Below are 21,549 nucleotides of genomic sequence, written 5' to 3'. Positions count from 1 at the left end.
TGCACACTGCACACAGGTGCATCCAATTTGCTTTTGAAAAGATTGATGCACACTGTTATTAATAATGCTTCATTGTATCACAAGCAATCTGTAACCAGTTTATAGGATTTTCATAACATGACTTTCTGACTTTTGGTTTCTCCATGCAGTTATCCTAAAATTCACCCAAATAGCAAATGGTACTTAGGCAACTAGAAGAGTCATAGGAAAAAACCACAAATAAACAAACCAACCAACCAACAAAAAACCGAACTAAAACAACATAAAAACCCACAAAAACAAAACAAAAAAAAACCGCTTAGATTTTACAGCTTAGATTTATTATTTTTTTTCTTCAGAAACATACAAATGAAAACTTTTGTAGACTAGATTTTTCAGGTACAATCTGAATGACAGTTTCAAAAATATTGTTAAAAGCTCTGTTTTTTTGTGTATCTAGGCTGTCTCTAAATGGGACTGAAAGGTACTTCATAGCAATGGTAATCTGGATTTGACTGGTCATTTCGATGTGGATAAATACTAGAGATAATACAGAGAATGAGAGCAACATGGGGAAGTAAAATTGTTCATTTATCATCAAAACAAAATTCATTATATACCATTCCATCCTTTGGATGAATTCACACATTGGATTTCATTGTACTAAATTATCTCAACATTGTACAGTAAACTAACTAGCCCACATAGACACCCACAAGCAAGATTAATAATATCTGCCTTAAGCTTCCTGCCTTCCCTTTCTGAGAGAATCTAAAAAAAATCCTAACATTTCTTCACTGCCGATTTGAGAGCCTCACAGAAATAATACAGTCTGAGAGAGGGTGGAGAAGCAGGTGAAGACTAAATTGCTACATTCTCAGTTGCCAGGGTCCTCTAAAGAACACAGTATTTTTCCATGGGCACAGATGTTTGGCCATCAAGTCTTACCGCCTCCCCTTGCCAACTCCAGCCTCCTGAGTCTTGTCCAGTCCTTACATGAACATGATGTAGGTCTTGGGAAACCAGCAGTGTGGCTCCTGCAACCAGAATGTTTTCCTGCAGTGCAGCTGTGAAGCACACAGCTAAAGAGCCTAGTGAAACCCTGATAACCAAACCCGTCGTTTTCATATTGTATTTGCACAATTCATGTGATTGGTGAACAAAGAAGTGGAACTGTTTAACACACACATTTACACAGGTGTTCATGTGTGTGGAGGGGTTTTGATAGATAAAGATTTGTTGCTGAATTAGTCAGGCTCAAAGGAATCTCAAGGCCGCTTTGAGAAGCTGAGAACAGAATCTGCTGTGAGGGAGAAGGGTGTTCCTCAATCACCAGGGTCCTGGCGTGGCGTGAATCATCGGACGTATCATCAGTGAGACTCCAGCGCACGGACAGCCCACGATACTCATTTAGCAAATCCATGATTGGAGCGTGGATGCGTGATTAGAATATAGTTGCATATATAAGGAGGCTGGTTTCTGTAATAAATGGCTTTAGCATGATTCACATTGAATCAACTTGTTTTGCTGAGTCCTTATTTCGTTTCAACACATGTGGGCATTACTAAGTATGTTGTGATGAAGGAGATGTCAGACCTCTGGCTGATTACAGAACTAACAACTATAGAACAAGATAGAAGATGAACTAAAAGTCAGAATACAATTTCTGTATGACTCCTGGTTTAATCCATTTCACTTTGTATGTACTATATATTGTTTATCTTTTAGGCAGCTCTAAGTAGTCATATTATTTACATTTTGGTCTAATTTCTATGTACTCACCTAAGCTGATTGAATTAATTGACTTTTTTAAAGAAAACTTTACAGATGATACCTTCAACTAAAATCCAAGGTTCAGCTCCATAGCACTGTAGTAAACAGATTTAATGATTCCTCTCATTAAGGAGAAGAGGTACCAGTTTTAGAGGGGAAGAAGCAATTTGGAGAGCTCTTAGATATTGGAAATATTAAGTCAATTGTCACTGTGGCATGTCAGAGCTAATTAATGGACATGTGAGGGCAGAAGCTGTAAATTAGAGATAAGAATGAACTCAAATCCACAGTACAGATCTCTTAGTTGGCAAAAGTTAGTGTGCTCTAAGCTGTAATAGCCCATGCTGATCCCAGTACTTTTTGTTTTCATGGAAAGAAAGGTACTGTACCTTTAATGGGAAGGTGATCCTGTTCCTGAAGAGACTTACTCATGTGCCCGTTAGTGAGTATATGAGAAGTCTATGATCCTAGACCCCATAGACAAGATGATGATTTTAAGTCACCTATTAATATATGAAAGGATTTCTTTAATTCAGTTAGACACAATGCATATTCTAGGTTTATGGAAAAGGAGCTAGGTACCTAAGATGACATGCCAAAATAAAAAATAAACCATTTTATTTTATCTTTGTCATGGAAATAAAAATGCACAGTATGCAGTGCAACAGCTAATGCCGATGGAGGCGGGCATAGGTAGGTCCTCCAGGAAATGGTAGTTGATATCCTTTGCTCTTCCACACATGTCTAACATCAAGCCTATTCTTCGTGGATCTCCACAGTGCTTTCTCTGGTCTTTTTGTTCTAATTCTAGTCTTTTTGCTTTTCCATGGTAGCAGCAGACCAACTTTTGATCCTTGCCCAAGGGAAGGTAAAATTAGTCCATCTGGCTAGGAAGTCTCTGGCCAGCCCTGTTGAAAGTTGCATGTTCTATGACAGTTCAACATAAACCCACCATGCCTCATTTTCTCATATGCTACTATTGTGTTTTCTCATCTGACCCTATGGAAATATTTTCTTGAAATCCCATGAAAAATGCGTAAATAAAATTGGTACAGAAACTGATCATACTGTGAGTAGCCAAGCGTAATTTACTTTTATATCGTTTTATAACATAATTTTGCTTTATAACAGAGAATAGTTTGCTGTGTTTCACCAAAGCAAGGATTCAGATTAAAAGGAGGATAGAATAGCATCTATGCTTACACTAGGCTGGATGAAATTTGAGGGTTATCAGACTTGCTTCTGGGAGATATACAGTGATAATCAGCTAACATCAAGCACAGATGCTGAAACAAAGAATCACACATTTGCAATATCAGAGATATTGTGCATCCATGGTGAAACAGTAAACAGAAATGTACACTGAAAGCACATGAGCTCATATACACACCAAATACACTTTATGGAGAAGCATTTTACCCAGGCCTCTCTAAGGGAGAGAGAATCAGCTTATAAAGAGCACACTGGTACATACTGTGCCTTCATATTTCAGGAGTTAAGTTCCCTTTATAATGCAGTGATTTCTCACTCTCTTTTTATTCAGAAATGCTGGCTGAAAGTTGCTGCAGGCGTGAGACTTAACAGGCTGTTCATAATGACTGGCAAGTTCCATCTGGAACACAGAAAAAGGTAATGAAACACAAACATAATAAGCCTTAAGTAAAGAAATAACTTCCCTTTATTGAGATTAGAGTGGGTGAGGTGGTTAGTCCTTTGGAAATGAAATAGTTAATGTAAAATAGAGTCTTACTATATTTTTATTTTGTTTTTCATTACAAGATAGAAAAGGCAATAAACATATCCATATGAATCTGTTATTTGGTCACTAGCAACTAAATAAAAATTTTTAACTTTAAAGGAAAAGGAATGTACATTTCTGTCAAGGGTAACTTCCATCAAAATTAGTTCTTTCAGTCTTAAGTTTGTATCTCTTCCTTAGTAAATGTAACTTCACCTTTACTCTGTGATATTTTTTCATGAAAAGTCATTTCTTATATTTACAGTGCTTTGCAAACAAAAGAGCTTTCAGCTCTTATAAATCTGATGACTGCTTTTATCCTCTTCATCCAGATTTTTCTGAAGGAAGTTAATAGAGGTTATCTAGATAAATTATTACCCTGCAGAATTGGAGGACCTTTTGAACAGCAAAGAAAGCTGCAGAGAGAGAGAGATGTTATGGGGAATTCTAGCCAGCTATGGAACTGTCTTATCAGGAATTAACGTCCTGTGTGGCTCAGGTTTGAACCATTGCTTTATTGCAAACTTTGTGTAAAAAAATATGCATAGATTAACTACTCCAGGAGCTCATCATGGCACATAATTGCTGCAATATAGATAAAAGTCACACAACGTATAATTTATTTGTAGGGTTTTTTGAATTAGTTATGGTAGTAACTAGAAACCAAAACCCCATTCTACTAAACCCTGTAAGAAGTTACGACTGAAGAACCTATTTGTATGATTCTGACCAGTCTCAAAAGAAGCTACGGGCCTTAATGAGAAATATATTTAGAAAAGCATTGAAAAAAAGTTATACACGGTGTGAAAGACTATATAGTTTTTCCTTCCACATAAATAATTAATTTCAAAATTTTAGTAGTCCCTATAAAACCTTTCTGTTTGTTAACAAATTGTTGTATTTTTCTAATTCTTCTGCTTCAAATGACACTTTTGTCATTGTGGGACCAAACATACGCTTCTTAACTTTAAAGACTATTTACTGACTAGTTGGTATGTCCTAACCAACATAAAAATGTCATCATCTCCATAAAGTCTGATGGTAACCACCATATTTATTCATAAACAAGGTTGCAAAGCCTGAGCCTTCATGTTTTCTCCATCAACACCTAAATGGTTCCCTCCCAGATCTTTTTTGCCTGAGTTACTTCATGCTATATTGCCTATTTGGCCTTTGGTAGCTGTGCCTACATTTGAGATTGAGTTCACAGCTTTACTAGTAATCCTCTACTTGAATGATCTTAGACTATCAGCTCTTTGATAGACTCTCTATGTTCTGCAGTTGTACAATATTATAATAAAATAGAAAAGAAGAAAACTAATGGAGATGCCACAAATATGTCCAGTGGAGTAAGTCAAGACAACAGAGCTTCCAAAAACATTTTACATAACATAAATGATACAATGTGCAGTTTGTCAAGAACAAAGGAGGAAAAACATCAATAGTCAAGATACCTGACAATGTACAGCATTTTCTGATTCTTTTGGAAAGTACCACTTCACTTTTTAACATTTTGATTACTTCTACAAGCCAGCACACACACCAATGTGTGCTTCTTTTGCTTCATGCCTGCTCTTGCTATGTACACTGTATGCCCTGTGAACAGGGAGATGTCTGAATGCTTCAGTCTGCAGAAGTCTCTGTGTGTTTTACACTTGAACGATAGCTTTGCTACAAACTCTGTGTAAGAACAGTGCATAGAGGAACTACTTGAGGAACACATAACAGATTGAGCTGAAACTAGAAGAGGTATCTAGTTTCTTTTAGCCAGAAAGAAAATATCTTCCAGCTGCATATTTACAATTGAACATGCTTTCAAAATGCGAATGCAGATCACTCCTAGTTTCTTTGCCTGAATCTTACCAATTGCTTTTGCAAAAGCAAGATATTCAGGTCATGCTGGTTAGGAAACAAACAAACAAACAAACAAAAAGAAAACCAAAAAATACCTTTGTTGGTTTGTTGGTTGGTTGTTAAAGAAGAAAAATTGAAGCAAATATTTTCAGTAAGGTCTGAAGTAAGCCTTTATTGAACTTCGCTGAAAGTTTGCATACAGAATGTGTGAACAATTATCATACCATGTACATGAGGCAGAAAAGAGAAAGAGTAGACAACCCAAACTAAAATATTAGTCAGGTACAAGACACGTTATTAGAAAATGCTTAGACACAGTCATTTGTGAAGGCGGTGCACATTAAGACACCTTTTGTATGAAGTTGAACCAAACATTATTATAGGACAGCTGTATGCAGGGAGCTAACAAAGTGGATTAAGAATTTCCATCTTGGCTTGTGTGTTCAGTCACTAATAAAGTCCCAATCAAGTATTCAGAGTGTTTCATGCACTGTGAATAATATTTTGTAAGAGCTAGCCCTGATGAAATCCCATTAATTTTGAAGGTACTGCTTACTAGAGCTATGTGTTATGTCCTGAATGTATATACTCTGTAAAGCAGGTTTAGGATCATTCGTCTAGTATTTTATAGAGAAAGACAGGCATCTCAAGTTATAAGGATGAGAAAGACAGTTATTTCAGTTACCTGGGAAAACAATGAATTCTCTTCTTGCCATTCCAATACAAGAAAGATGCGAAGACAGTGTTAGAATTTCAGAGGAAAAGAAATATGACTAAGGAGTTTTGTAATTTCCAGTGAGGAATCTTGTGGAACTTTTGTCTTCTACAAGTAGAGTTTTAGCTGCCCTTCTAGAGTAGAGCTTTAGTTAAAGCCAAGAATATGCAGTACTGGAAAATATAGCCATCTCATGGAACACGTTGCTGGGTAGCAATACTTGAATGTTAGGATCAGTCTCGTTGCAGTAACAATGGTCCCTGTGAGGGAAAATTTATTCTGCAGATAAAAGAACTATTATAGGGAGCCTCACCATCATTGCAAGCTTTAGATAGCTGAGCTAGCTAGGTATGATTAAACTAAATCTGTGCTTGAATGAAAAGTTGGAATATTCTTCATTCCTTGAGGGAGATATTGCAGAATATTTTCGTTGTCATTTCACAACAGGAATGACTTGCTTGGGTTGTATTTTTTTGGAAAAGAAATGAAAAGCTTCAGATCTGTGATATTGATTAATTTCCTTTCTTTGAAATACAAACTGATGAAATGGGGTAAAAGGTATCTTAATATGCTGATTTTTGCCCTTTTTTGAAGCATATAAAATAGGCAGCAAGATTCAGTTTGTATTCAGATATTGATAAGTTTGGTAGCAGTGTGAGAACATAACTGTACTAATTAGAATTTCCTGTGCCTAATTACCTTCTGTTCTTCTTCTTACAGTCTTGATATGTGAAAACAAAACAACACGACACAACACAACCTAAGTATTTAACACAGAATGATGGATAATTATATCATTATCATTCATTGTATTGATTATTTCATTTTTGTTTCTATATTCCAGTTAATTTTTTTTTGAACTTTGTAATTTATAGCCATTACAAACTTTCTATAAGTCTACAAAATTTTGTAAGAAAAAATAGCTCATTAAAATTAAGTTATATATATGCTCTTTAACACTATTCTGTATTGTTTTCAGAATAAATAGTATGTGTTTTAGAGTATCAAGAGATTATTTCTGTTAAACTTCCATTTATAACAAAATGTATTAATTTTATGTCTTCAAAAACTATATCGATGGTTTCTAAGGAGACGAGAAAAATTTGTGTAAGTTTCAGTTTGATTCTGGAACAGACATTTTTATTAAATTTACATAACATAAATATTGCAAAATATTTTATGAAAATATTGTTCTGACCAAAGCTGCCTACAAGAAATATATGAAACCCAGTGCATTTGAAGAACTGACTTTGAAAACCCCATAAAGATTATTAACCTTCAAAAAGCTCAATTTGTTTTCAGAAAAGGCAACTTCTTTCTTAACTTACTAAATGTCATTTTGTTCCACTGGTGTGCTGATGTTATCACAGAATCAGGATCACAGAATGTTAGGGTTTGGAAGGGACCTCGAAAGATCATCTAGTCCAGTCCCACTGCTGGAGCAGGAACACCTAGATGAAGTTACGCAGGAATGTGTCCAGGCGGGTTTCATATGTCTCCAGAGTAGGAGACTCCACAACACCCCTGGGCAGCCTGTTCCAGTGTTCTGTCACCCTCACTGAGAAGAAGTTTCTTCTTAAATTTAAGTGGAACCTCTTGTGTTACAGTTTGCACCAATTATCCTTTGTCTTACCATTGTCTGTCACTGAGAAGAGCCTGGCTTCATCCTTGTGACATTCACCCTTTACATATTTATAAACATTAATGAGGTCACCCCTCAATCTCCTCCAAGCTAAAGAGACCCAGCTCCCTCAGCCTTTCGTCATAAGGGAGATGCTCCACTCCCTTAATCATCTTTGTTGCCCTGCACTGGACTCTCTCCAGCAGTTCCCTGTCCTTCTGGAACTGAGGGGCCCAGAACTGGACACAATATTCCAGGTGTGGTCTCACCAGGGCAGAGTAGAGGGGAAGGAGAACCTCTCTTGACCTACTAACCACCCCCCTTGTAATACACCCCAGGATGCCATTGGCCTTCCTGGTCACAAGGGCACAGTGCTGGCTCATGGTCATCCTGCTGTCCACCAGGACCCCCAGGTCCCTTTCCCCTACACTGCTCTCTAATAGGTCATTCCCCAACTTATACTGGAACCTGGGGTTGTTCCCACCCAGATGCAAGACTCTACACTTTCCCTTGTTATATTTCATTAAATTTTTCCCCGCCCAACTCTCCAGCCTGTCCAGGTCTTGCTGGATGGCAGCACAGCCTTCTGGCGTGTCAGCCACTCCTCCCAGTATATTATAATCTAATTAACTTCAGCTTACCAAAAGTTCTGCAACTGATGTCCTAAAATGCATCTAAAAATCATTGTATTACTGATTTCTTGTTTCTTAGACAAATTTGCCACAGCGGTAAATTAAGCATAACAGGCTTTATGACATACTTGCTGTTTGTTTTTTCATATAAATAGAAAACTGGCCAGCTTGCGGCTAGTCTGCATGGAGATGATATGAAACATTAATGTGAAGCGGCAAAAGGCATGATGATACAGTCTGTAAGTTAGTTAGGTTAATGCTATCACTTCCAACCACATGAGTGCTTTTAGTTAGAAATAGTCATATAAAAGTACTATAATTTAATTACTCCCCTCTGTTTATGTGTGGGGAGGGTGTACAGAGAGTTTTAAACTAATTTCTGAGAACATTCTATTCCATTTAATTTCCATGCACAGTCAAATTCTAAATTCCTTAAGAAAACCAAGGCAGGTCTATTTTGTCACATTTAAAATTTTCTGTTTGCAAAAGCAGCCATCACTGGCAGAGAACAGATTAAAATTCTATCCATCACAGCTGGTTTATGACTGGAATATAAATGTGTTTCTTATGTGTGTTCCTTGCCATCCATTGAAGATGTAAAAGCTACTGTCATTTCTGGGCTGTATTATAAAGGTTCATTCTCAAACTTATAGACAATCTCTATAAAAATATTTTCCCAGTAAATTTGCACTTACAAGTAAACAAATAAAGTAATTGCAAATGTTACATGATAATTTTTTTATTTTTTTTTATTTCTCTGTTTTATGTTTCTTATATTTAAAATGCAAAGTAAAACATAGCAGATTAAGTCTTTATTGAATTTGGAAAACTCTGACAGTGACCTCCCACTTTATGATTTAGAGAAAAGTGGCCGGCTGACAAATGTTTTCTAATACAATCTTGTTTATGTAGTAAATTGAAAATAAACACATAATAAAAAAGGTGGATGAACATGACAACTGAAGTTGAAGTATGAATATATGCACATATTAAGGTAGGGTAAATTGTTTTACTTGTAGACATAAAAGTAGTATGTATAACAAAATGAGGAATTTATTAGTTAAATGTCTGGATATGTTGTTCATTGTTATCAATTTCTATGCAAATTCTTCCACAGAAACAAGAATAAGTAAAGTATTTGGGGATCAATCTTACTTTCACTGCATTTCATAACAAAACTAACATTAATTTCTGATGAATGCAAGATCAGATCCTGGAAAGACACCAGTAAAGCATGCAACATGACCAGCCAGACAAAGTTTAGTAAGACGAAGGGGAGCCTGAATATTTCTAAGAAGTCCAGATATGAGGGTATATATCTTACAGGTTCCAAAACTTGTAGTCTGACTCATCTTCTCTCTAAACACCTTACCAGATGGCATTACCAAAGCTTTCTTAGTATCTGCTCATGTCATACAAACCCTTCACAGAGATAGGAATGACAGGGGAGGGAGAGAGCTAGCAGCAGTCCTGTGAGGAACTGGTGGACAGGGTTGGTGAGAAAAGGGCCAAAGTAGAGCTTCAGCAGGGTCATCTCAAACATTTGCATGTAAGGAAGGAAGTGCCTACTAGGCACCATTATGAAAAAAGCGCTCAGCCCTGCTGACAGAAGACATTGAAAAGGCTGAGATGCTGAATTTCTTCTCCACCTCTGTCTTTTCTAGTAGGATCAGCCTTCAGAAATCCGAGGATGCAGAAGCCACAGAGAAAATCTGGAGCAAGACATACTATTGCAAGAAAATCAGGTCAGATGATATTTAAGCAAACTTGCCATACTTGTCTATGGGCCCTCATAGGATGCACCCATAAGTGCTGAAGAAGCTGGTTGATGTCATTGTGTGGCTACTCCTGACAATCTTTGAATGAGCAAGGTGTTAGGGAGAGGTGTCTGAAAACAGGAGGAATGCAGATGTCACTCCTATCCTCAAAAAGGGCAAGAGGGAAGACAAAAGGAACCACAGCCCAGTCAGCCTCACCTCAATCCCTGCAAAGGCAACAGAGCACCAAATCCTGGAAACCATTGCTAGCTACATGAAGGACAAGAGGGTGATCAAGAGTAGTCAGAGAGGATTCACAAAGGGAAAGCCGTGTTTAATCAGTCTGATAAGCTTCTATGATGAAATGACTGGCCTGGTAGATGAGGGAAGAACAGTGGATGTTGTCTACCTTGAATTCATAGAATTCATAGAAAAGTTGTTGAAGAATGTGCTGGATGAACAGACACTGAATTGGGTTGAAAACTGGCTGAAAAGCCAGCCCCAGAGTGTGGGGGTTAAGAAGTCTTACTGGTGGACAATAACTAGTAGTCTAAGCCAGGAGCTTATACTCGGTCCAAACCTCTATTAATTATCTGGAAGCTGGGCTGATACACCAGAGGATTGTTCTGTCATCCAGAGGGATTTCTTAAGGGTGGAGAAATGGGATGACAGGAACCTCACATAGTTCAACAAAGGGAAGTGCAAAGTCCTGCAACCAGGCAGGAACAACCCCATGTACCAGTTTATGTTCGGGGCCACCCAGCTGGAAAACAGATTTGCAGAAAAGGCCATGAGGGCCTGGGTGGACATGGAATTGAATATGAGTCAGCAACGTGCCCTTGCAGCAAAGAAGGCATCTTGGGCTGCATTAGGAGCAGTGTTGCCAGCAGATCAAGGGAAGTGGTCCTGCCCCTCTACTCAACACTTGGTGTGGCCACACTGGAGTACTGTGTCCAGTTCTGGACTCCTCAGTAAAAGGGAGACACAGGCATCCCAGAGAGAGTCCAGCAAAGAGTCACTGGGATAATTAAGGAACTGGAGCACCTCATGTATAAGGGAAAGCTGAGAGAGCTGGGACTGTTCTACATGGAGGAGAGGAGGCTCAAGTGAGATATCATCAATATATACAGACACTTGAAGGGAACGTGAAAAGAAGGCAGAGCCAGGCTCTATTTGGTGGTACCTAGTGACAGGACAAGAGGCAATGGGCACAAACTGAAACACAAGAGGCTCTACATGAACATCAGGAAACCCTTTTTTGACTGTGAGCGTGACTGAGTGGGTGACTGAGGACTGTTACAGATTTCCCAGAGACCTTATGGAGTCTCCATCTTTGGAGCTACTCAAAAGCTGTCTGGACATAGACTTGTGCAACTGGCTCTATGTGGCCCTGCTTGACCGACGGGGGTTGGATCTCATGAGCTCTGGAGGTGCCTCCCAACATTAATTTTTCTATGATTCTGTCATGACAGTCATGAGCATCTCTGCAGAGATACAAGCACAGTCCTAATGAAGCACAGAGTAGGTGTGGCACTGGCTATTTGTTGAGAGATTTATTAAAAAATGATTAGTTGGAAAAGTCAATGAAATATTTAGAAAAAAAATTGTGACTGCCGAATCTACAGAATAGTTACACAGTACGTTAGTCATATTAGGATATATAAAGTAAGTAAAGTATGTAAAGTGAACAAAGCACTAATGAGACAAGCAGACTACCTGAAAAGACTAGTAAATCAAAGATAAAACCAAGCTTTTAATCATCACTAAAATATGATATAAGATTTTTTTTTTTAAACATCAACACATGACTGAAAGAAATTTTGGAAAAAAGAGTTGGATTGTGGAATGAAATGGTACAGAAAATAGAAGGCAAATTAAAAGGAACAGATACAAGGCAGCTACCAAGATGTGCAAACATATTGAGTAATACATGCAATACAGAAGGATTAGAATATGCCAGATAATGGAATCAAAGGAAGTGAGAAAAGATTGTCTATACATATTTAGAAGAAAAACGGCATTGTGAAGAGACAGAAATGCTAGACCAATGCAGTAGGTAAGAAGTAAATAAAAAAACTCACAAGACTGAATTTTTAAATAGATATTTTATTTGTTTTTCTCTTTAAAAATGAAGAAGAAATAAGAGAATATGATACAAGAATCAGAAACAGTGCTTAATGATAATAGCTGTAGAGACTGACACCAAAGAGTAAACAGAGTATCTGACCACATGCTGTTTGAACAGTGAATAATTCATAGAGAACAATCAGGATCTCACTGCTCTAAAAACTATTTTAGAATCCACCTCTTGCAGTAGGATATTGCCCCAGTAGCTAATTTTTGAAGTTAACAATTCTCTTGGACAGAAGAAATATGAGAAACAGTGTAAAAGCAATGCAGTGAGTTATAAAATTACAGGAGCCGGAGGATCGAGCAGCGTAAATTACCCTGATCTGCACTCCTTTCAGACTGAGAACTCTGAAAAATAAGCCAGGTATGTTAAATGACAGCTCTTAGCTATTCAGATAGTTTTTGAAGTTTCTTTTAGTTGCAACATTATTGTGCTTTAATCAGGCAGGCAGCTAAACACCACACAGCAGTTTGCTCACTTTTCCTGGCAGGGGGGACACAACTGGAAAAAAGAAAAAAAAGGTAAAACTTATGGTTTGAGATAAAGACGGTTTAATAGGACAAAAATTGAAGATAAAATAATAATAATAATGATAAAAGAATATACAAAACAAGTGATGCACGATGCAATTGCTTACCACCCAATGACTGACACCTAGCCAGTCCCTAAGCAGTGGCCTCCCAGCTAATCTCCCCCCTAGATTATATACTAAGCATGACATCATACGATCTGGAATATCCCTTTGGTCAGCTGGGGTCAGCTGTCCCAATTGTGTCCCCTCCCAGCTTCTTCTGCAGTCCCAGCCTGCTGCTGTCAGGGCATTATGAGAAGCTGGAAAGTCCTTGACTTAGTGTAAATAACTTAGTAACAACTAAAACATCGGTGTATTATCCACAGTATTCTCATCCTAAATCCAAAACACAGCACTATACCAGCTACTAGGAAGAAAATTAACTCTATCCCAGCTGAAACAAGGACAGGTATCGAATTAATGTGACCACATGGTCCTGAAACATTTGTCCAGAACATCAACTGCCAAGAGGTTCTAAGTAACTAAACCATCAACTTTCCCATTATAATTGATCTATGAAAAAAGTTATGTGTGGCAGATACAAAGATAGAATGTGGAACTGAAGCCAAATCTATGTGATAAATTTCTATGGTGTAGTTTTTGGAAGAGTAGTATAAGAATATTTGATCGACGTCTTTTGGAAAGCCTTCATGTAGCTTTTCTTGTACACGCAACCATATATATGTATGTATACACTCATTTATTCATACGCACTGCTTTCACTTTCATACTAGCACATTCCTGTAAAGTTCTACTAGCAACGTTGTCCAGCTATAGATTTGCTTTCACAGAATCGCAGAATCGCACAATCACAGAATCGCAGAATCACAGAACGGTTGCGGTTGGTAGGGACCTCTGGAGATGATCTAGTCCAACCCACCTGCTAAAGCAGGTTCACCTAGAGCAGATGCACAGGAGTATGTCCAGGTGGGTCTTGAATGTCTCAGAGAAGAAGACTCCACAACCTCTCTGGGCAGCCTGTTCCAGTGCTCTGTCACCCTCAAAGTAAGAAAGTTTTTCCTCATATTCAGATGGAAACTTTTACGCTTCAGCCTGTGCCCATTGCCACTCATTCTACCATTGGGCACCACTGAGAGGAGTCTGGTCCCATCATCTTCACATCCACCCCTGAGATATTTATAAACATTGATGTGATCCCCTCTCAGCCTTCTCTTCTCCAGGCTGAACAGACCCAGCTCTCTCAGTCTCTCCTCATAAGAAAGGTGCTCTAGGCCCCTAATCATCTTCATAGCCTGCCACTGGACTTCTTCCAGTAGTTCCCTATCCTTCTTAAACTGGGGATCCCAGAACTGGGCTTAGACTAATGCCATTAAAGCACAGAGGAATTTAGCATAATGGAACACACAGCTATATGGACCCAAAATAATGAAAATCTTTAGAAAAAAAATCCCACTCTGTCATTCGGCAAAGGGACTTACAAAAAAACCCAAAAGGCTGAATCTGTTGATTTCACTAGTGCCTACATCTCTTATTAGAGAAGTGTTCCTTTGTATAGTAGCTTTTTTGTAGGGGAGCCTTTATTTCAAGATCTAAACAATAGGAGGAGGAAAGGTGTGGGCGTCCTTTTTGGTACATGACAGTAGATCTACACCTCTCTGGGAAAAATGTGAAATGTTAATTTACACTACACTGAACTTAAGTATTGGTGAATAAAAACAACAACTATGCAGTGTTTGAATAGCACAGTGGATGTTTAATGTTTAATCTAATATCATTTTAAATTATTTGTATAGATTAGTTTCTATGAGATTAATTCACCTGCCCTTATGCTAGTCATTAAAAAATAACTTGCTGCTTGTCACTCTGCTAACTAATGAATTCTCATCTGTTCTCTATTCCTTTGAGAGTTATTTCAAAATGCAATGTTACATGAAATGTGTGTTCCTGATTAAAAAAAAATGCACATGAGAATATAAATCCTAAAATCACGGTGTTAGTTTTTAGAATCAAGCATTGCAAAACTTTTCCTGCCACCTGTGAGTTGTCACCTGGTTTTCCCAGGTTCCTTGTTGTCCTGCCCACCTCCCCAGGGCTCTTGTCAGGTAGCCACCCACAGCTGACTCAAGCACATTTCCTCTCTGTTTGGTGCCCTCTTTGCCCCCATCAGTGAGCCATTTTTACATGTAGCTCTGAACATACTTTTTCTAGGGACAGAGCTATACATCTTGAAGAAGCTCCAGGTGTCGTAGATCCAGGAGACTGCTGCTTCAGAAGACAAAGTGTCCTCAGTTTGTTCGTGTCCTGAGTAGTCCTGCTTTTCTTTGAAAACAGACTCATTGAGATTTTTAATCATCTAATTGCTTATGGCCTGAAATGCAAATAACTGAACATGTTATTTAATAATTTTAAAATTCCAGAGTAGAAAAGGACACAGTCACTAGGATGAGAACAGTTTCAGCCATGACCAGTGAACATAAGAGGGTCCTGCTCCTTTTTAAGGCTTCACCTCTATTTGGCAAACAGTGAAGAACTGTAAATAAACTGTAAATAAACTGACTCCAGAAAAGAAGAGGCAGGTGAACACACTAAACTCTGGTGCATTCTGGGAGCAACACAAAACCTAAGATTTTAGTGGTTAATTTTTCACCATTACCATTGTTAGAAACAGGAAAAAGCTCTTAAACTGGCCATGTCTATATAATAAATTGTCAGGCCCAAGCTTAGGTGAGGCATCAGTAAATTTGATTCTCAGATGTCGAAACACAACAAAGAGAAGTTTCAGTGTCCCAGGTCTGCAAAGTTTTAAAATTTTGATTTGGTCCTAAGACACCAAAGGATTGTTCTTATTAGAAGAGTACTAAATTTAGGATGCTGAAGCTATTAACAGTTGCTTTTCAAATTATAATTCAGAATCACAGATGTTTTAGCCAGAAAGCAGACCTACTATTTTTACTAAACTCTTTCTTTTAATCATTTAATTAATTCTCACTTTTGTTGGAATCAGTCCTATCCTACTCTTTTTTATTGTTTGGTTCACTCCATATTTCAGTGTCCTGTCAGACTCTTTGTGCTAATCACACAGAGGGCTGCAGCTGACCTAAAGTAATATGCATTTATTGAAGGCAGCGCAGGTATGCTACTTTGCATCAATTACAGGTCACATCCTGTGTTCAGAAGACAGTGAATATGCACTCATTCATGAAATTACCTTCGATGTATTAACATAAATGCAGCTGACTGGGATGTAAGTACCATTCTGAGTGCTCACTGAAACCGTCCATATCCACTCTGATTTCCCAGGCTTATGCACTCTGGGTTTCATATGGGTTTAAGCTGAGACTGCTGTAGTAATCAGTCCTCTTCCTGTCCTTAGACCTTCGTCTCTAATTATGTGGTCCTAAATCTTTCCTATATGTAAGCAAGGAGAAAACTAATCCAGCAATAGAACGCAAGTGTCTTTCTCCTGGCTTGGTTAGCTGAGCTCACTCATAAAAGGGTGAGATGTGTTCTGGTGTTCACAAAAATAAAGAAGATTACATTTAGGGATGGACCATATCAGAATCATATTCTTAGCTTATAATGCATCAATACATACATTTTTCTTAGTATACTATATAAAAATTAGCTCAATATAACCAGCATTACATTTATGGAAATGCATTTCATGTGATCATTTCACATTCTTAGTGATTAAATTTGTTTGTTCATTGTTTTAATGCGTTGTATTTTCTACATGTAATCATCCTAATTCCATTGAGTATTTTACCTGTGTGATGAGCATTTTGGTGGAGACAGAAACACAGTAGCAGACTACATTGGGAATGCCTGCTTTCTTTAGGTTTATTTTACTTCATTTTTTCTGGATTGTCTGTTTAAATAATCCAACCACCTTCAAAAACAAGGGAAACATGTTTCCTGTAATCAGGAAAGTACCACTGCATTATTAAGAAAGAGACCTGAACACGTGTCCTTGATAGTAACAGAATCTGGCATCTCTTGAACTGTAGTTAGTCCCTCCACTTATGAAAGTTATTTACATTTTTTGGTATACTCGTCTTCACACCTTCATCATGTTGCATTTTCCTTGTCATCCTAAAGAATATACCCAGATATGATACAAAAAAGATCCGTAGGTAAACTAAAGGAATCCTGAAGTAGTCAGTATGGGACCAGTCAAGACTGAAGATAAATTTGGGCTAAACTTCATGCTTTTCATGCCAAATCATGCCAAATCTCAGGCAATGGGGAGTTTTGACATACAGTCATGCCCAGATCAGGTGAGGAAAGCATCTTTTACTCAGCATAAAGGATAGATAATGTTAAAAACACAGGGTCACAGCATGTTAAGTAACAGAGAACATAGTCTCAGAAAAAAGTATTTTAAGCCAAAAACTACAGTTATTTAGATTCCTAAATATGCATCTTAGTAAAACAAACAGAAAATAATTCAATTCATTGGATGTAAAAAACAGAAATAGAAAAAAAAGTTGATTAATTATTTCATTTCTAACATTTATTTCAGGATTTAAAAAGGTAGATTTGACAGAAAAAATAAAGAACACAAATGGAATTACTTACTTTCACAGAAACATTCACTACTGGCTTTATGTTATGGATCATCTGGAATTCAGATAGTTACCCTTACTAAAAATAGAGCTGAAAAAGTTGAACTTTTATCTTCCTGCCATGAGTACAATTGTATGAGCAAGTAGCTGAAAAGCAGACAATGCTCAGACCAGAAATATCCAGAAGTCAACTGCTGATGCACTCTCATCATACAGCAAAGAATGGTTAATATAGGTGAAGACAGGCAATGAACAGAGAGCGCAAACATCCTACATCTGTACCAGTGTAGATGTTATGGCATCATCCTGAATGTGTAAATAGCTGCTGCTTCTGACCTCACTGATACGTGCCCAACATTTATATCAGCAAGGCCTAGCAATGTTTTGTTTCTTAAGACTGCCAAAGGGAAGATAAGAATGATAAAGTTTTAAACTCATCAGTCTATCTGAAAGCTGTCACCCTCCTATCTAAACACAAAAATGTTAGTTCAGAATCTGCCAGTCAAGCAACCAATATGTTCAGAAAATGATCAGTATAAAATAAACCAAGAGTAACATGACAACCAAGAGACCAGCTTTGTTACCTGTCCTATCACATTCCACTACCCACTGTTCTCACTAGTTAGGGGTCTTTCTTCAGTACACTCCATCCTTATATTAAATGAGGCTGCTATGAAAAATTATTTAAGAAGGGTTGATGAAAATGGAATAAATATTAAAGAATGCTGTCATAAAAGGATTAGTTTTATTATCATGAAACCAGGGCATCCCCCCAAACAAATAAAATATATTTAATTTTGAATTCTAACTGGGAAATTAGTACTGCAGGTAGAAGGTTTTGCTGAAGAAGCTATTAGCTGATCACATTGGATTTCAATTGCCTAAGAGAATGAAGTAAAAATGAAAATTACATATGGATAAACTGATGTTTTGATAACTTTGTGTTGTACAAGGAACAGGTAGGTAGAAACATGATAATTCAAGCACTTAGGAAAAGTAAATTATTGTTTTTTCTGTGTTTGTGGCTGCCTATCTAAAGAATCTGAATGATACATACTGCCCTAAAAATTTCAACTTTTACATAACAAAGAAACAAAACGTAAATATCACCTTAATTTGAGAAACCATAATCAAGAATTCCTCAAATGTACCGTTAAAATGAGAAAAGGAATAAACAGACAACAAAGAAATAGGTCTCACTTCTCCTAGTGCCAACTTCTCACAATTTCCTTACTCAATTTAATTCATATGTCTATATCAACAGTTCCCAAAAAGCCAAATATGAGGAATAAACCACTTGTTCACCTCATTCAATACAAAGTAAAGCTGGGATTTTCTGAGCACAACAAACTTAATACTGAATTACATAACCGAATTACATATAGCTCTTTATTAACTCTCTCTGACTTGAGCAAGATTGAAGATCATAGTGCTAGAAAAATGGTTTAACATCTAAATCCAAGAAGGCCCCAAAGAGATCTTTGTATTTATGAGGTTGCAGGCCCAGGTGGGAACATTTTGTAATTCGTATTTAACTACTTTACACTGTATACAAAAGTGAACAAGTGGGTAGAAATGCAGAGGATAGAGTGCTTGAGAGCCTTTCCTGCCACTGCTGAGTTAGTTGAAATGTTGGCTGGTGGGTGAAGGGATAGAGTTGTGATCAAAGACAGACCAGTATCTCATGTTGAGAGGTAAACTTTGAATGGCTCTTGATAAAACCTAAATCTGAAACAGTGCACGGTCTGTTTTGTTTCCCCATTAGTCTGTTCTCCCAGGTAACCAAAGCATGGGCAATGCATTTCATGACATTTACAGTGACTTAAATTAATATGCCATGAGTTTACTTTGCTCTCCCTCAACTTTCCCCTGCATTGCTGTGTGTTTCTGTCTTCTCCGGCACTGCTGACAATCCAAGTATGAGGTGGGCTGTTCCTGGAGATGGACTGGAAACTTGACGTACTTCTCAAAAGATGTGTATCATGCTCTTAAGGTTTTTTAAGAGAATATCCTTGGAGCCACTAGTTCATGCAAATATAATTTTTTTGCCTGCTCCAACAATTTAAACTGTAACGTCTTGTTCAAATATTTTGGTTTTCATGCGTCCATTCAGCAAATAAAGTAGAAATTGGTAAATGCAAAATGACTATATCTGTGGATTGAGAGAGAAAAGTGACTCTTAGATTGCCATAGGCTGACTGCTCAGCTAGTTTTTCTGTTAGCTGGAATGCTCCTTGCAACAGCTAAGAAGAAAGAAGAAGGTACTGTGTTCTGGATGAGTTGTTACAATCTGAAAATTAGACAGTCTGAGGTTGTCTGATGGTTCTAACTCTGTTTAACAGGAGTGGCCTCTCTGTTGGTCCTGTCATTCTTCTTTTCTTAGTGGCAGCATGACCTTTCTGCTGCAGAGCCTGGCTTCCCATGCACTCATTTTTCTGACCTTTATGGGAGCCTCGGTAGAATGACTTAGAGGCATAATCAGTGTACTTCACTCTTAGATACATAACAAAACCCTTTTTTTTAGATCACTTATGTGCATTTGCAGCAACAGAACAAGTAGAGCAATAAATAAAGCAAGGATCATGTCTGAGTGGAAAATCTGAACAAGCTGAAATTAAAACAACTTGAATTAAAATACCCACAATAAAGTCAAAAAGGTTATATGCAACTGTTTGACCAAGCACATTTTTCTTTCCTTATTTGGCACCAAGGCTGTTTTCCCCATGGCTGTTAACCATGCAATCCCCCATCTTCGTCACCTGCTACCAAGATTTGACAAGGTCTTCCTTTCACCTTGAAACACACTAGTAGAAATTCAGTTGAATCCTTGCTTTTCTAGTAGGCCATACTTAGAAGCACTAAAAATCGCTTTTCTAGTTCTCCAGAGACAAGTTGAACATAAGAAAAGGATTTGTCCATTTTCCTTCTCTAGCTATGGATACTTCTAATTTTATTTATTTATTGTTACAAGTGAGCTTTTGCCTAAAAATAATAACAAAACCAGGCACAGGCAGTAAAGCAATGTCAATGATAATTTTTAATGTTAAATAACCTCAACATTTCAAATGGATAGAGGAAAGAAAACCTGGTGGAGGTCTTTGTTAATGTTAGACACAGAAGCCAAGAGAGGACTGAAAATGTTGTTGGAGAAAGTTAAGAAAACTTAGGGAAGATGCTCACTCTGTTTTTTAGATATTTAGCAAAAATGTCAAATTCGTTCATATAGCTACATGTTTGTTGAAATTAAAATGATGGCTGTATCTCCTGAAAATAATAAGATGCAGAAATATATGACCCATCCATAAAATACTTCTAAGAAGAGTCTTTTTGGAAAATTAAATAAGCTTGTAATCAAAATTTTTAAACTTTCAAGTTTTTTAAAACAGTTAGTTAAAGGTCTGGAATTCTATTTCTCTTTCTCTTTACTGTATTTCAAAATATGCCAAATTGGATGAAACTGTAATAATCTACATAGTGGGTAAATGAAATGTTCAGCTTAAATTCAAATAAAAGGAACAAGTGGATCAATAAAAGTGGAAAAACTCTTAAACCCACAGTACAAGAGAATATGAAAGGACATTAGTGAATAAAAAAATAAAGAGGCTTATGAAACAAAAAAAGAATAAGTACAAATATAAATAGCATTTTTTACTAGGTAGGATTTTCAAAAGCAGACTGCATTCAGGTTTTTTTGTGCTCACACTGAGGCCAGCAAGAAGACTCCTGTGGAATTCATGGAGAACAGATCTAAGCCAACAGTGGGCACCTTCAAGATTCCACCATTAACCAAACACTGAACCTCAAATGATGAGAGAAATCTTTCATATTCCTTCAGATAGCAAATAACATTCTTGCTACTATATTCTCTGAGAACCTAGTAAGGTTAGAGTTTACTTCAAGTATATTTAATACAGAAAGCACCAATGTCCTATATGCTTAATAGCAGATTTCCTACATATTTTTATTAATAAAACCAATGACCTGCAGGGTAATTGTGGAAATGTTTTTGAAACTGAAGTCAAGCAATATGGCTAGGATGACCATTAGCAGCAGATGTCAAAATAGACAAAGTGGCAAAGATTTTGTCATTAATTGTCATGACAGTACACTAGGATGCCCAAGAGCTGGATTCCAGCCTCTCTTTGAGAATTTATTACATTGGTCAACTAGTTGGAAGACAGCTGTCAAGAACACTGCTCCTTTCACAAACAATTTTAAGGTGTCTATGTCATTTGTAACAAGAGAGAAACGT

At 37.3% G+C, this 21,549-nt stretch overlaps 1 long non-coding RNA gene across 1 annotated transcript in view; it reads left to right on the top strand.

Moving 5' to 3' along the window:
- LOC110355678 (uncharacterized) overlaps positions 1-9,248 on the top strand; it is a 53,403-nt gene extending 44,155 nt beyond the window's left edge. Inside the window, exons 3-4 of the long non-coding RNA XR_002408528.2 lie at positions 3,296-3,381; positions 6,780-9,248. This is a non-coding gene — a long non-coding RNA (uncharacterized LOC110355678). The remainder of the gene's footprint in view (positions 1-3,295; positions 3,382-6,779) is intronic.
- The last annotated feature ends 12,301 nt before the right edge of the window (positions 9,249-21,549 follow it).

Source organism: Columba livia, chromosome 2 (assembly GCF_036013475.1).
Source record: "Columba livia isolate bColLiv1 breed racing homer chromosome 2, bColLiv1.pat.W.v2, whole genome shotgun sequence".
Taxonomy (NCBI): Eukaryota; Metazoa; Chordata; class Aves; order Columbiformes; family Columbidae; genus Columba; species Columba livia.
The sequence above is the reverse complement of the archived record's forward strand: the minus strand, read 5'-3'. Positions and strand labels throughout refer to the sequence as shown.